We start from the raw sequence: 15,919 nt of genomic DNA, 5'->3' as shown, positions 1-15,919 counted from the left end.
CACCGCAGGACGCATTTCATAATTAGAACACCCGGCTACAGCCTCAGCATACACACCAAGGAAGACGACAGGTATACCGTTGGGGCCATTAGTCCAATCTCATCATCAGCCCATGGATCGTCACGCTCGACAAGTGCTGGTTCTCCACCCGATTCCATTAGAAAATTGTTGCTCCCCGCTCTCCTTCACTACATGTGCATTTTATTTGAGCACAAATGTGCATGTGTGTGCTCATTTATGTGTTTAAAATGGATGTTGTTACACAATATGGGTGTTCTTGTAATAGCTAAAGACAAGTACATGTTGAGCAACAAATTACGAAACCAAGCAACCAAGCTTAATCGCTGGTGAACACGTGGTCGTGTGCACATGTTTTCAAATGTAATCATAAGCATGTCGCAGAAGCATTGAACCTTCATTGCTGTTCGCTTCAGCTGCGGAGTGCTAAATACATTATTACGACCTACCAGGCCCTGTTTTGAGGATGGTTTTTGCTGAAAAAACCATTCAGTTTTATTTTATTGGCTTTCGTAGTTTGAGGAATATTTGCTCTTGGCAAAAGAAAATACTGAGGTGACTAAATTGGTGAGGTTTGTCTTAGAAATGCACTTTTTGTGATCTTAAACTAACTGCGACACAAAAATCAACACTCAATCGTTAAATAGGTAACATTCTCTGGTAGCTTCGATAGTTTTTTTTTAAATTGCCAAATTTTTCCGGTCATGGTAGAGTTTTAAAATAAATAAAAGTTAAAACTTTTATGATATTACTCTAAAAATGAGATTTGCATAATTAGACAAAGAATGAATCGATGAATCGACCGGTGAAAGTAGTGTGCAGATTTATGTTACCCGACGGACACCGACTTTGAAAATATATCTGTTTTCCGAGAAAAGCTCCAAAGTAGTTAGCATAGCAGTGTGAATGTATGAAGCTTGATTCTTTTTTTCAAACTCAATATCTTTATCGTGATTCTTCAATTAATACAGACATGATTTACGCAACACTCCGGAATCGAGATCCGGAATTCAGGAAAACATGTAGAGCGAAAGTTTCACAAAAAAAATTGTAAGTCTCCTGTTGTTCTCAAATTTGTATAAACAAAAACACCAATTTTCGAAAAACAAATTATCCAATATCCTAATTATCCAATCAAAAGCAGCTCAAGCTGCTACAAATCTACAGCGCCTGTAGCTTGCTTTTCCTTTAGTTTCATTCCTGAGAGGACATCTCAAAAATCCAAAACTAAAAAATCAATTGCTTCGATGATGAAAACGACCATTGGACCGAAGGTCCTGCAACAGTACGGCGGTACTGGCTGCTTCACACAGCATAAAACGTACCAGCCAGTCAGCCAGCCACCCAGCGTCCTTCCCAAGTGCGCCAAGAGGTGATACGAAGCGCAGTAGCAGCAGCAACAACCAGGTTTTCAAATTCGACGATCAAAACGGCGCTACGGCCGCGGGAAGGGCACCACCAACTGTGCGTTGGCAGGGGCTCTGCGTTCTATTCTTCCTCCCGCTCGGCGGGATTTTTTTTTCACGTTCGGGCATGCTTTCAACCGAAATAAAAAAAAAACAAATAAAAAGAGGGAAAAAACGCAACTCGCAACAAAAGTTTGCAATTGTACGCCCAATAACAAATTAATCATTCACATACACACACACAGTGTCACACATACATACACGTGAGGTAATATGAGGTAGCAGAAGGCGCGTAGAAGAAGAAGAAGAAGAAGGAGAAGAAGGTCCGTTAAAAATATACTTTGATCGAGCGCAAAGTGAGTGAGTGGCCAGATCCAGCCAGTTCCGATGACATTGATGTATAATGATGATGATGATGATGAGGATGATGAGGATGATGCAACGACTGGTCCCGTGGTGCGCACAAACATGAACGTACGATTTCTGCCCACCACGATGGCGACCCATCGTGGAATGCGCTGCGGAACTGAAGGCGGAACTGCCGGCCTACTCTCTACACTGTTCGCGTTGTGAGTTGTGATAGAATGATTTTTCATCGGTAAGAAAACTCCCGAAATGCAGTTTGTTCCAGTCCACCGCAACTGGATTGTTTTTGGGGCGAATGTCAATAAATATTGTTTCGCGTTCTTGCACAAAGCGCGCCAGCGTTCAACCCCTCTGGGTTGGTGGTGGTGGTGGTGCTGGTGTTTGTCATCGAACTGTCAAAGCTCCCGGTAAACATTGTGGCCAGTCATCATTGTCCCCGGGCGGGGGACCATGAAAAGGCGGGATGAGGTTGGCCAATTTTTTGAAAGCAAAACCCTACAGGGTCTCTATCTCGCCAAACGCAAATACAACAACAGCGAACGCTTTCCTTCGCGCAAGGCCCAGGGCGCAAGCCGGAAAAACGGCTGCCAAAAAGGTAATAGAGTTAATGGGAGGGTTTAATGACAACGTAGCACACCGGGCGAATCATAAATTATGGTCACCGGAATCGCACGAACCTGCGCGTGTGACAGGAGGGAGGCTCACTGGCCACTAACTGGCGGTATAGGCGCAGGGGCACACCAGGGACACACCAAAACAGCAAACACAAACAAGCAAACACAGACGCACAGTCGACGGCAGCATCCCAATCGATCGGGACCTCTAGCTGCCGGGCAAGGACCTTGCAAGCCTAGCCTAGAAGGGATGTGGGAAATGGGAACGGGGGAAATAGGGGAACAAAAAGGCACAAACAAATTTCAAACAAAAGAGCACACGGTCGGCCTCCGAACAAATTTTATCCCTGGGGTCTACCAACAACAACAACAACAACAACAACAGCGACCGGATGCCACCAGCCCGGTTATGATTAATGCACTCCATGCGCACACACAGAGCGCAGGAAAGAGAGAGAGAGAGAGAGAGAGAGAGAGAGAGAGAGAGAGAGAGAGAGAGAGAGAGAGAGAGAGGGCGAGAGATCTGTTCGCCTGTGTATTTTCCAGTGCGGTCCCAGACATTAGGACCTCCTGGACCCGGAGGGTCTGCGTGTGGTATGGCGGGGCACGACGCTCTACCTATTATTTATTAGGCGCGCGCCAAAATCAACAACCGGCTAGCACCAGCCAGCCAGCCAGCCAGCCAGCCAGCCAGCCAGCAATGAATCTGCGCGACCACAAACCAAACACAAATCAACAAACAGAACGCGAACGAGCTGCCTGGCGGGCTGGCGGGCTGGGTTTTAGGGCGGTGCGCGCTGTATCTTGCATCACGGATTCCCTGGGCGTGCAGCCAAGGATCGACCTCGCTGTTGGACCGGCTTGCGCACGGTAAACAAAGCCAAATCCCGTCAAAAGTTAGTTCGTTAGACACAATTCCGAAATAGTGTTTGGGGGTCACAGCTCAGGCTAGTATCCTGAACTTCTTGGTGCCTCCTACAGCTATATCAGGTTCCAATCTCAAGTAGCGCGAGGATGGAGGTCAAGATTTCCGCCATTTTTTTTTGTAGCTTGCGAATTCCGACTTGGCGCGAAATGGGAAATGTGTGAATCCGCCTACACAGAGCCGTGTCTTGTCCGAATCGTCGTCGGTTGTGTTGTGTACCGTATTGGGAAATATACAAAAGAAGCAAAACAACAACAAACACGTACCGCGAATACGCACAATGGAGAAGAATGGCCCGTGCGACAGAGAGCGATCGAGAGTGGGTGAGTGGCGGGAAACAGAGTGCGAGAAAAAGAGAGATTAAACCCCAGGCGCAGGTGGGTGAGGGGGGTGGTTGGTGCGAGATGACTATGCAGATCCATAAAACGCGTCATTACCATCCGCCCAGGAGACGGAACGGGGGGGGGGGGGGGGGACGGGAGGGAGCTTGGATCATTTTATTACTTTTCATGTCCTAAAAATTCCATGAATAATGGTTCATTTCCATTTTTCGGCCTCGAAGCCCCCCCCGCTCCTTCTCATCCAACTCCTGCCCCCTCGCTTGGAGTGTATTGTTCGCTGCAGAGTTTGCGAGAAGCAAATGGCTGGTAGAAAGAGAGAGAGAGAAAACCGAAAGATAGACAGAGAGAAAACCGAAAGATAGACAGAGAGAGAGAGAGAGAAAGGGAGGCCAGTCTGTTTTCCCTCTTGAACATTAACTCCACCTGGCAGGCAGGCACGTCCCGCGTTTCGCGTTCGTCCTTCCGGCTAGCAGCAGCAGCAGCAGCATGGCGGCCCCCATCTATGGCCGCTGTTTGGGGCCACATCCTGTGTTTGCATGTGTGTCTGTGTTTCTGTGTGTGTGCATCTTCGCCGTTGGTTGATTATTATGTTGCGTGGTTTGTTGTTGTGTTGCGCGTCGTTAACGAAACGCAGGCATGCGGTCCCGGAGGGGGGGGGGGGGGGGGGGTGGTAGCCGAAAAAGGTCTATCTGTCTTCTTCAATATCTTTTGGCACATTTTGGACTCTCTTCCTGTGGCCGTGCCCCCCGCCCGTGACCGGGGTGAAGGCACACGGAGAAGCCAAGTGTTTTTAGGCGGAGTGCGGGGACGCAGCATAAGTTTGTTGTCTGCCATTTTTCATCCCGCAACCCCGCTACCCCCCGCCTTCACAGCCCTTGAACATTTTCAACTTGCCGGGTGTTTTAAATTTTTCATTAAAATGTTTTGATAACTAGCTACCTCTGCTGGTGCTGCTGCTGCTGCTGTTGCGGCTGCGGGTTATTTGACACATCGCCATCGTCCTTTCAAGCGCGCGTGGCAGGCGAGTGGTGGTGGTGTAGTGTGTTATACCGTCCATCAACCGTCGAGAAACCGCTTGATTCATCAATGGGCTAGGGGGGGGGGGGGGGGCTGCAATATCTATTTTGTTTTTCTCACTTGTTTTCTCACTAACTATTATGAAGTAAGGTGTCTCTGGGTTACACTTGGTGGATCATCGGTGTACCGATGATGAGCCAGCGCTCATTAGTTCTGACAGATATACTACCATGATAAAAAATAATCCGGAATTTTTAATTTATTCCTCGCGGGCTTATCAATTTTTAATTCTGTTTTTTTTTTTATTACGTTAACGGCTCTGTTACTGATGTACATGTCAAGTTTCAGCATGCCACCTCTTCATTTACGTTTACAGCAGAGATTTTTTTGCATAAAGTTTTTAAGTCATGGCGATTTTTAAAATGGATTCAAAACATGAACAACGTTAAAAATTAAATTAAGTGTTCCGGCACATTAAAAATGATACAAAAGTGTTATGGTGACAATACTCTATCAAAAACACAGGTGTACCAGTGGTATTAACGCTTTAAAAGTGGTCGTGAGGCTGTTGAGGACGATTGTCGTCCTAGAAGGCCATTGACATCCAAAACTGACAAAAACGTCGATGAAATCCGAAAATTGTTGATCGAAAAGCCCAAATTGACGATAAGGGAGATAGCTGAGACCACCAACATATCATTTGAATCAATCCGCAAAAGAAAAACCTTCCTTGGTGGGGTCACAACTCGTGGATTCTCCATGACGATAATGCGCCATCTCATAATGCGTTGATTTTTCGAGAGTTTCTCGTCAAAAACAACACCAATACCATTCAACAACCGGCCAATTAACGTGATATTGTATCATGTGGCTTCTGCCAATTCAATTGACTCAAAAAATCACTACCAGGAACTCGTTTTGAGAGTGTGGAGGCGATAAAGCAAAAATCGCCGGAGGTACTAAAGACTATAACAAAAACCGAGTTCCAGAAAAGTTTTGAGGAGTGGATCAATCGCTGGCATAAGTGCATTGCATCCGACGGGGACTACTTTGAAGGGGACAATTTGAATTTTGAAAAAAAAACAAGTACTTTTCTTTTTATGACAAAATTCCGGTTTATTTTTGATCATGGTAGTACACAACAGAGCGAATCGAAGTAAGTAAAGTCTTAAGGGGAGACTTTTACGAGACGGTATTTTCGGGCCAAAAAAGGCCCGTTTTTGACGTTTTTTTGTGACTTAACCATTCCACTTTATTTTTTCAAGTAAATGGCATATTATTCTACAACTTTTGAAGAATATTTGATATTGTTTTGAACAACATACATTGAAAAATTAATCCATGGCATCAAATTCGGGTAGGCGTGTTGTCGAAAAGGTACTTTTTACGGTGTCGGTCGTAGCGACATGATGAGTCATCTGAAATCATACAAATTGATATTCATTAGAAAGATTATAAGTTTATCTAAGTAGCCCCGGAGAGTTTTGTTGATATTCCTATTTTTCGATTTTTGCCAGATTTTTAAATTTGAAAAAGTGATCAAACCGGGTTCGTCGCTTAAATCTTAAGCGCCAAGTCTTTTGATTCGCACCTAAAACAATTCCCATCGTAGCTACGTGATGGGTCATCAGAAAAGTGCAAATCGATACTCGTTTGAAAGATTATAAGTTTATCTAGGTATCTAGGTAAACTATTTTGATTTTTTGATTTTTGGCAGATATTTGAAGATGAAAAAGTGATGCTTTTTGCAATTCTGCCATAAAAAACGAATTTTACAAATTTGTTTAAGAAAAAGTATCAACAATTTACATGATATCTCGACGGGGTTACCTACTAAGGTACTAAAGGTACTAAAGACTATAACAAAAACCGAGTTCCAGAAAAGTTTTGAGGAGTGGATCAATCGCTGGCATAAGTGCATTGCATCCGACGGGGACTACTTTGAAGGGGACAATTTGAATTTTGAAAAAAAAACAAGTACTTTTCTTTTTATGACAAAATTCCGGTTTATTTTTGATCATGGTAGTACACAACAGAGCGAATCGAAGTAAGTAAAGTCTTAAGGGGAGACTTTTACGAGACGGTATTTTCGGGCCAAAAAAGGCCCGTTTTTGACGTTTTTTTGTGACTTAACCATTCCACTTTATTTTTTCAAGTAAATGGCATATTATTCTACAACTTTTGAAGAATATTTGATATTGTTTTGAACAACATACATTGAAAAATTAATCCATGGCATCAAATTCGGGTAGGCGTGTTGTCGAAAAGGTACTTTTTACGGTGTCGGTCGTAGCGACATGATGAGTCATCTGAAATCATACAAATTGATATTCATTAGAAAGATTATAAGTTTATCTAAGTAGCCCCGGAGAGTTTTGTTGATATTCCTATTTTTCGATTTTTGCCAGATTTTTAAATTTGAAAAAGTGATCAAACCGGGTTCGTCGCTTAAATCTTAAGCGCCAAGTCTTTTGATTCGCACCTAAAACAATTCCCATCGTAGCTACGTGATGGGTCATCAGAAAAGTGCAAATCGATACTCGTTTGAAAGATTATAAGTTTATCTAGGTATCTAGGTAAACTATTTTGATTTTTTGATTTTTGGCAGATATTTGAAGATGAAAAAGTGATGCTTTTTGCAATTCTGCCATAAAAAACGAATTTTACAAATTTGTTTAAGAAAAAGTATCAACAATTTACATGATATCTCGACGGGGTTACCTAGCAGAGAGTGTACAAATTATGTGTTAAAAATTTCAAAACGAACGGACCAGTAGTTTTTACGGTGCGATGGCCACCGACTTTGAAATCGTTGGTTTTGAGAAAACGCTCTTCAAAGTAGCGAGCTGCATGGAGCCTTGTATGAAACGCGGATTTTCAAAAATCTGTATCTTTGTCAGATTTTCCTCGATTGATCCAAAACATTTACACAATACTCTTGAAAGGATCAGCATTCCGAGAAAAATGACAAAAATATTTGTCACAAAATAAATTAAATACCGAAGTCTCCCCTTAGTATGTTTATGCTACTCGGCTTCCTGTTGCAAATGCATCCCGAAATGATGGCTTGAATGTATTTACATCCTTGCAAGTAGCTAATTTATCAATCATTACCATAACGCATCCCTTTTGCCGTTGCAGCACCGAGCGTCCCCATACGATGAGAGAAAAATTACAGAAAAACGTAGAAGGTCCGATCGAATCACAGCAGGCGGCAGGGGCAAGCTACTGAACAGTGCAGAAAGATTAACAATTCTATTTGAAAACACCTGCGTCATCTCATCATGGATGTGGCCGGGAATGGAAATGAAATACCGAACATAGCTTAATGCGCCATCGAAACATTCTCATTGATTGTCTACTAGTAAGTCACCAGAAGGAGTTGTACGAATCCGCGACAAGAATTCAGTAGCAGTAGCTGCAATTGCCGGCCCCGGAATGCCCCAGCGAGATTACAACGAGCACCAACGGGGAATGGATTTGACGCCTAGCGACGAATCGCTCAGCGACGCAATCGGCTGCACCGCTTAATGGTTCAACAGGAGCTCTCTCCCGTGAACCGAACCGGATCCGGATCCACTTGTAGCGATGGTGCCGACACAAAGGGTCGCTGGCCTACAATCGGGGCCGGGGATTCGCTGCAACTCCCAGTGCCGCCAATCTATCATTAATTAACAACGCGAGGAACTCCGTCACTGCGCTGGCCGCCGAAAACGAGACCGGTGCGATCAGCAGCCAATCACTGCTAGACCTTAGGTTGATCCCAAGGGATCAACGGTGCTTAAGGTCCGGCGAGGATGAACCTAAGTGATCAGAATTGGGTGACCGATAGTCGGAGGAAAGGTGTGCGCGTGCTCTCGTGTTTGTGTGCGAGAGAGAGAGAAAGAAAGAAAGAAAGAGAATAGTAAAAAAACTGAACGATTGCAAGTACGACACGACACCGCACCGCAAATGATACCGAGGCAAATACTGAATCAAGACGAGAGACGCGCGGCGATCGACGTTGTGTTGTCGTCGCATTGTTGTCGCTGTTGTGATTTGCCGCTTGTCTGGTTTTATCTAAGTGTTTTTACCCCCCCAAATGTTCCTCAGCCAGTGGCCCAGGTGATAAGGTTCCTTCGCCCCGGCACCTCTCTTTTAAGCTGCAGGCGCCCACATTGTAACAGTGTTGTCGTGGCACCAAAGCCATCGGTACCGACCCAAGGCAAGCTTACCTGAAACGTACTCGTCATGCCCAGTTCTAAAATAATATGGAAAAGAGAGAGAGAGAGAGAGAGAGAGAGAGAGAGAGAGAGAGAGAGAGAGAGAGAGAGAGAGAGAGAGAGAGAGAGAGAGCGCTACGGGGCTGATTCCTTGGGCAGATCATCTTTATTGAAAAGCAGAAGCGGGACATGACGACGTAAGCGAGTGACGTAAGCGGGAACCGTACATGAAAGGAACCGCACGGAACCGCTATCGCAACGGTTCGACAGGCGCGTCGAACACCGCGGACCTACGACTGATTTCCATTTCACGTGACGCGCCTTCTAGCTCAAACATTTGCCAAAAGGATTAGTGGAGGTCTCACACTCGCTCCACCTTCTGCTCCTCCTCCTCATCACACCTTTCCTCAATGATTGCTCCGTCACCTCCATCACAATCGCGCGTTTCTTCGACGGCGGCTTCGATCATCGCGCGTCGAGTTTCTTCTGGATGCAAAGGAGTGATACGCAAATGACCGGTGGCAGAATAATAACTAGAAAAGGGAGCAGGAAACACTCGGCACAGATTACTAAGATAAGGAATTTTTTAAATTTCGTATTTTTTGTAGGTTTTCAGTACTGTGATTGTCATCCATGACAAGTTTTACCTCAAAATAATGATTAGTTATTGTGATATGATTTTTTTGCGCATTTTTCGTTTTTCGCTAGGAAGAAATTTTTAAATGAAGAATTTTCATAAAATTAGATTTGCGAATACGTAAAGAATGATGCAAAAAGGCTTTGGTAACTCCGTTGGTAAGGCTTTGGTCAGGAACGTGTTGAAGACGAAGAACGGCCTAGACGGCCATCATCGTCAATTGACAAGGCTCGCGCTCAATAAAACAAAAGTTTGCTGTTGGAAAACCGTCGATTACCAGCAAGAGACCTTGTTGAAGATATTGGCATATTAAAATAATTCGTCAATTACATTTTGAAAAATGTGTTGGGCCACAAACGCGCCAGAACTCGCCTGGTATCGTTGGCACCAGCGACTAGCGTTGGTTCTCTGTGACTTTTTCGTCAAAAACTCTCAGTCATACCGTTCCAAATCCATCGCTTTCCGCTGATTTGACATCGTGTAGCTTCTGGCTATCAAAAAAAAGCTCAAAAAACTCATCCGGGGACATCGTTTTGAAACGAAATGAGCCGCTGCGAAGAAGGAACAGAAGGTCATGCCTAAAGTAATTTTTTTCAAGTAATTCTAAAACAGGAAAATCCGTTGGCGCAAGTGCATTACATCGACACATCGATTACAGTGCTTTGAAGGGGACGAAATTGATTTGGAAGAATAAAACAGGAACTTTCGAAATAAATCAAAAATGGCCTTATTTGATGGACACAGTAGTACAAATGGGAAAAAGGTGAGTTACATAATTTAGTGCAGACAAGAAGGCGTAGTTTTGCCCGAAAAATAAAGGGACAAGGGCAAAGATAGGACACGGAGGGGCTGAACGGACTCTAAAGGTGTCGATCAAGTGTCCAAAATCAATGTCTGGTTTGCAATTCGTACACACCGGGACGACACCGGGAAGGCAGGACACAAAAAACGGATTAACAATGGAGCAAGTGAAGCGGAGCAGTATTGGTGGTGCCCAGCAATCTAATGAAATTCCAAACTCCATCGGTGGAATCATGCGGTGGAAGGCGAGTCGCTGACCGCCTGGCCTGGCGTTCGAAATGGCTGGATTTGTGTGCGCCGCTCGCTAGGCTCGCTAGGCTGGCTGGCAGGCTGGCTGGCTGGCGACTCTAGCAGGCTTCAAAGCAGGCCCGCTCGTCGCCCATCCTGTATGCACTTTGCTGCCTGGGACAACGGGACGGACGCACGCACAAGGACGGATGGCCACCACCACCCGGGTGTCGGCTGCTGCTGTCACCATCGTTGTCAGATGAAATCCATCACCCATGATGACACGGAGACCCTGGAGTGAGTGGTGCCCTGCCTTATCTGATTGAGGCGTGTGTAGTATGTGTGTGTGTGTGTGTGTGTGTGTCTGTGTCTGTATGTGTGTGTGTGTTTAGATGTAGGTGTGGCGAACACACCGGACCCCACTTTCCTTCCCCATCTGCTACTCTTCTCAATAAAATCAACATCTAAAGTGCGAAACACAAAACGGAAAACATTATCTCATCTCAGCTACAGACAGACAGACAGGCCTCGCTCGCTTGTTCGCTCTCTCTCTCTCTCTCTCCCTCTCACACCCATACACAACCCTAGCCCCCGGGAAGGCCCTAGTAATGTGCCCAGCAGTTTGTAGCCTCGGTGTCGAGTCAGCGGACCTCACCTCACCTCGCCTCACCTCGCCTCGCCTCAAGCTCAGGTCCAGTGCACGTGTCCTTCCAATTTGTGAGCGTTGGCCACGGTGGGCCAGTGGCCGAAAGTGGGGGAAGAACACGAAGGCGGGGGTTGTTGGTCTTTCGCTGCCACCACTCCACCAGCACCACCACCACGGAACACGCGCGAGCGCGTCCTTTCGGTTGTTTACCTCTCCATTTCAGCTAATTTAAATCCTCTAATCTGATCGAACTGCACGTGCGGCATGCTGACAGGAATAATATTTCAGCTTCGCAACGTGCACGGTCGCAAAACCGTGCGGTAGTGTGTGTTGGTGGGAGGAACTGGACTGGATATGAGCCGGAAAGGGATTCTCGATTGTTTTCCTGCACATTCCGACCGCCTTACCTCGATACTGCTTCTTGGTTTCGGTACTCGTTTGGTGTATTCCATTCCATCGCAGAAAGCACTAACCGATCTGTGGTGGTTGGTTCAGTGCATCACACCCGATAGCCGTCGGTGGTGCTAGAGTCCTGTATGGACGTTTTAGAAACACTCGCCCGAAACAGATTGCACAAACTCCACGAAGTAATCACACAATCTGGAGACACAATCTGAACTCTACAGGGTGAGGCAAAAAAAAACTGCAACAAAATTCAAACTGCTACCATTTGTAAACCACTCGTCCGACACTTGGTAGATTTTTTCCCGTGATAGCTCATTCTATTGTTTATAGGCATACAAAAGCATTTTAGTGGGAATTTTTCAGAAAACAAGTTATTCGTGATGGAATTTGATGCTATCAATTCCTTTTTGTTTTTATTTGGTAGCAAAACCACCAAGTGGGTGTCGTTAGAGCCTTCCAGTATTTAAATGTGAATTAATCAAATGGATCTCGTACCATAATTGGTTACTGTGATACTGATAGAGTTGTCAGACACCCTGCAAGTTGTCCGCAAAAAACGGCAGCATCGAAAACAAATGTTTAAAACGTTATGAAGGAAATTGAAAAAGAATCATGGCGCAGCAGCACTCAAAATGATGCAGACGAATGAATTACAGCTCGAATCACCCAACCAATACTACAAAATGAGCGTTAAATAAAGGTCTTCTCATGTCTAAACTGGGCATGGCCTCATACTTTATCAAATTAAAATAAGACTCAATAAAGTGACATCGCTTGGCCGCAAGTGATGAAATTACGAACTTGGTTTATTCGATGAGCAACCATTTGTTGTCCTGTCGTTTGTAAACGAAAAAAATGATAGGGTTTAGTTGCCAGAGAAGTCAACTGATGATTTACACCCTCGGCTGGCCACCAGGACGCGTAAACCGGTTTGATAATGGGTTGAGATACGATGATACGCAATTTTTCGCATTATTCGCACGGTTTTGTTCGGTGGATCCGAGATGAATCACAAATTCATGTGCCAAAGCTATTAAAAGGTTCATTGCAGTCCTAGAAATGCAAATAATTCATGTGAAAGCCCCGGGAGAATCCAACAGGACTCTGTATCTTCCCTCAAAGCAACCGAGACATGAGATTTGCGAAAAAAGAATGTTCCACACTTTATTTCACTGTCTCATTGGCTTTCAATATCGATGGCCACAAAAAGCGCAAGACTTCTCCGTTTGCGGCATTTTAAAGGACAAGGTTAGACCTATAAAATGACATAATTTTGCTCAGCTTATGCAAACGCGTCTCCAAGAATGAGCCAAAATGCCACAAAGTATTCTGCGGGCAGCCAGCGATGGTTTCTTCTACGGGGTCTCAAGACCATAATGCATTCAAAAAGCAACATATCGATTAAAACTAAACTGATTCTGAAAATTTATGAAATTCCCGACAGTTTTTGGTTTTACTCAAAAAAAATTCACAAAAAAATCAAATAGATATGGCGTTTTAAATGTGTTGCAGTTGTTTTTGGCCTCACCCTGTAGACTATTTACTGTAGACAATGGGCTGCTGTGCGCAATCAAAACAAAACTCCACAAACACGTCAACTCCTAAAGTTTCGTCACATTAAACGCTCAACCACTTAAGGGTCGTGTTGTGTGCATTCTTCATCTTTAAAATGTGCCGATCGCGCGAGTAGCGGAGCAGTGGGTGCGATTGTTTATTTTATTTCATGCTAGCGTAAGCGCCGCACCGCACCGCACGCACTCCTTAATCACTCGCGCCCATCGGCAGACAGTCCGACAGCCAGCCAGCCCCGTCACCTTTTTGCTTTTGGAAGATGCTTTGATGTTCGGTGCCAACCGTCGGCAAACCCCTGAATTGATTGGCAACAAAATTGGAAGCGACAAAAGCTGCAAACGCCCCGGTCCCTGCGCCCAACTGACCGACCACCATTCCCTGCCGTACCCGCTCGTTCATCTCCCCCTGGCACACTCCCACACATACACACGCGCGCACGATCACACGTCAACGTGCCAAAGTGATTTTCTCGCGATTTTTCCGGTTTCCGGTTTCTCGGCGCGCGGAAGGAGGAAAGCAAAGCAACGCAAAGGGCCCTCGATCGTTCGCTCGCTCGCTCGCAAATCTGCCGTAAGAGGCAGGTAATTTTCCGCCACGTTACCCATTTTCCCGGTGCGGTGCGGCGGGGCTAAAATCAATTTGAAAATGGTTAACGTGTTTGCACGCCCGTCACCCCGTAGCCCACGCTCACATAGTGCTGGGCGGTGGCAGGCGGTGGTGGCGGCACGTGCAGCTGGTGGTACGCCACCGCTTCCGCCTTCTGGCTGAGTCGCACGTGACTTGTGCAAACAGCACTAGACAGCCCTAGCGGCAGCAGTAGCAGTTCCAATTCGAAGCAAGATGATGATAAAGATGCAAAGTGTGTGATTGCGTTAGAGATAGAGGAAGAGAGAGTGAAAAGAGAAAAAGAGAAGGCGCTCTCATCCTTCATCGCATCTTCTCACTGCACTGCAGAGGAGTGCTGACCTTACCCCGTGTTTCGTGTAGCCCCTGCACCCGGCGATTATATCGCCGCAGAGCCATGTCCACGACGAATCATTCGTCACAGAGCATCTGCTTTAGTGACGGTAAATAAGGAAGCAGGAGCAGCAGTAGCACTGTTTCCCGATTAAGTAAGTAAACTAAGGCACTCGCCTTGCTCCTGTTGGTGCCTGTTTCAATGTTAGAAGCTATACACGAAACTTGCGGAGGCAATTGGAGGTATTGATCATGAGCTTGAAGGCGGTGGCATTTCTATATAAATATATAACCGCTGATAGTACTTATGGTCTCCAAATGGAAGACTCGGTTAACATAAATGGGATCTACTTTTCCTGCGTAGGCAATTATGAATTCACAAATTCGCGTATTCAATAGCAGCGGAGTAAAGACGATTTTATTTCATAGAAAGACTTTAAAACAAAATCAAGGCCTAGTACTAACGTATGCATTAAAAAGAAAAAAACAAAGTTTGAATGGTGATAAAAAAATAAACTATAATAGATAATTGTATAACATTTCGTATAACGATCGCTTCGAGTATCGTTTCTTAATTGGTATTCCTTGATGAATGACGCAACCTTCAGCAGCCACTTTGTATAATAAATTTTCCCCATCACGACCAGTTCGGAGTTAAAAAGAAGGGCAGCTGATAGTTAGCCACTGCAGGGCCTTCTTGAGGAGCTTGGTGTGTCTGTTCGGGGGCACGCGAGTCACTAAACACCCCTCCCCATATGGTCGTAGTTGTCTGCTTCGATGGATTGCAGCATTAACCCTCGGTTGGGCACCCGGCGTTTACCCCTTCGTTGGGCACCCGGGTACCCCACTCATGTGCATTGCATTGTTATGTTCTTGTATCATCGTTTGTATCAGTTTTATGATAAAAATGGTGTTCTAGAACTAATTTAAGAGTCTTCGGAACGTATTTTTGTTTAAAAATCACAACAAAATCCAATAAAAACAATAAAAATAATGAACACAATCCATTGATACCCCTTCGTACGGTCATTCTCTACCGCGTACGTCGTAAAGCAAGCAATAAGATCGTAAAGTGATCGAATTTTCCATCAAATATGTTATTGAAATTATTGATTTCTTCGAATAAATCAGTTTTGAATTGTCATAAGGCACTTTTGAGTCATAAACAATTCAGTTAATTGGGCACAATTGAGCTAGGAGATCAGATCAGTTGCTACATGGTGCGTTCAAAAAGTAATGAGAATTGATTTTTCCGACAAAACGGTTTGAGATAACGTGTTTAATTTTTTACAATAAAGTAGAGGAAGGTTTTAGCTATCAATCGCACTTTATTTCGTTCGGCTATGATCAACTGAAAGAAAATGGGACCATTTTTTGGGAACCATGGTTTTAGTTGATGTAACACCGTAGGATGTCCCCTTTGTATGGGCCATTGGTCTGGCGCGGATCATCCGGACCTTCTTCCTGGCGCGGATCATCCGGACCTACAGAAAAACATTCCGTTGGGGTCAGTAATTCATCAATTCCTCATACATTTCTGTTTGCGTGCTCTGTGGCAGGAAGAGGTCCGCGATGGGCTGTACCAGTGGTCCATAGAAAGGGGGCGTTCTACGATGTTACATCAACTAAAAACATGGTTCACGAAAAATCGTCCCATTTTCCTTCAGTTTGTCATAGCCGAATGAAATAAAGTGCGTTGAATAGCTAAATCCTAACTCTACGTTGGCGTAAAAAGTTCAATACCTTATCTCAAACCGTTTCGTCAGGAAAATCCAGTCTCATTA

This window comes from Anopheles aquasalis, chromosome Y, assembly GCF_943734665.1.
Source record: "Anopheles aquasalis chromosome Y, idAnoAquaMG_Q_19, whole genome shotgun sequence".
NCBI classification, from domain to species: domain Eukaryota; kingdom Metazoa; phylum Arthropoda; class Insecta; order Diptera; family Culicidae; genus Anopheles; species Anopheles aquasalis.
This window is presented reverse-complemented; position numbering follows the sequence as displayed.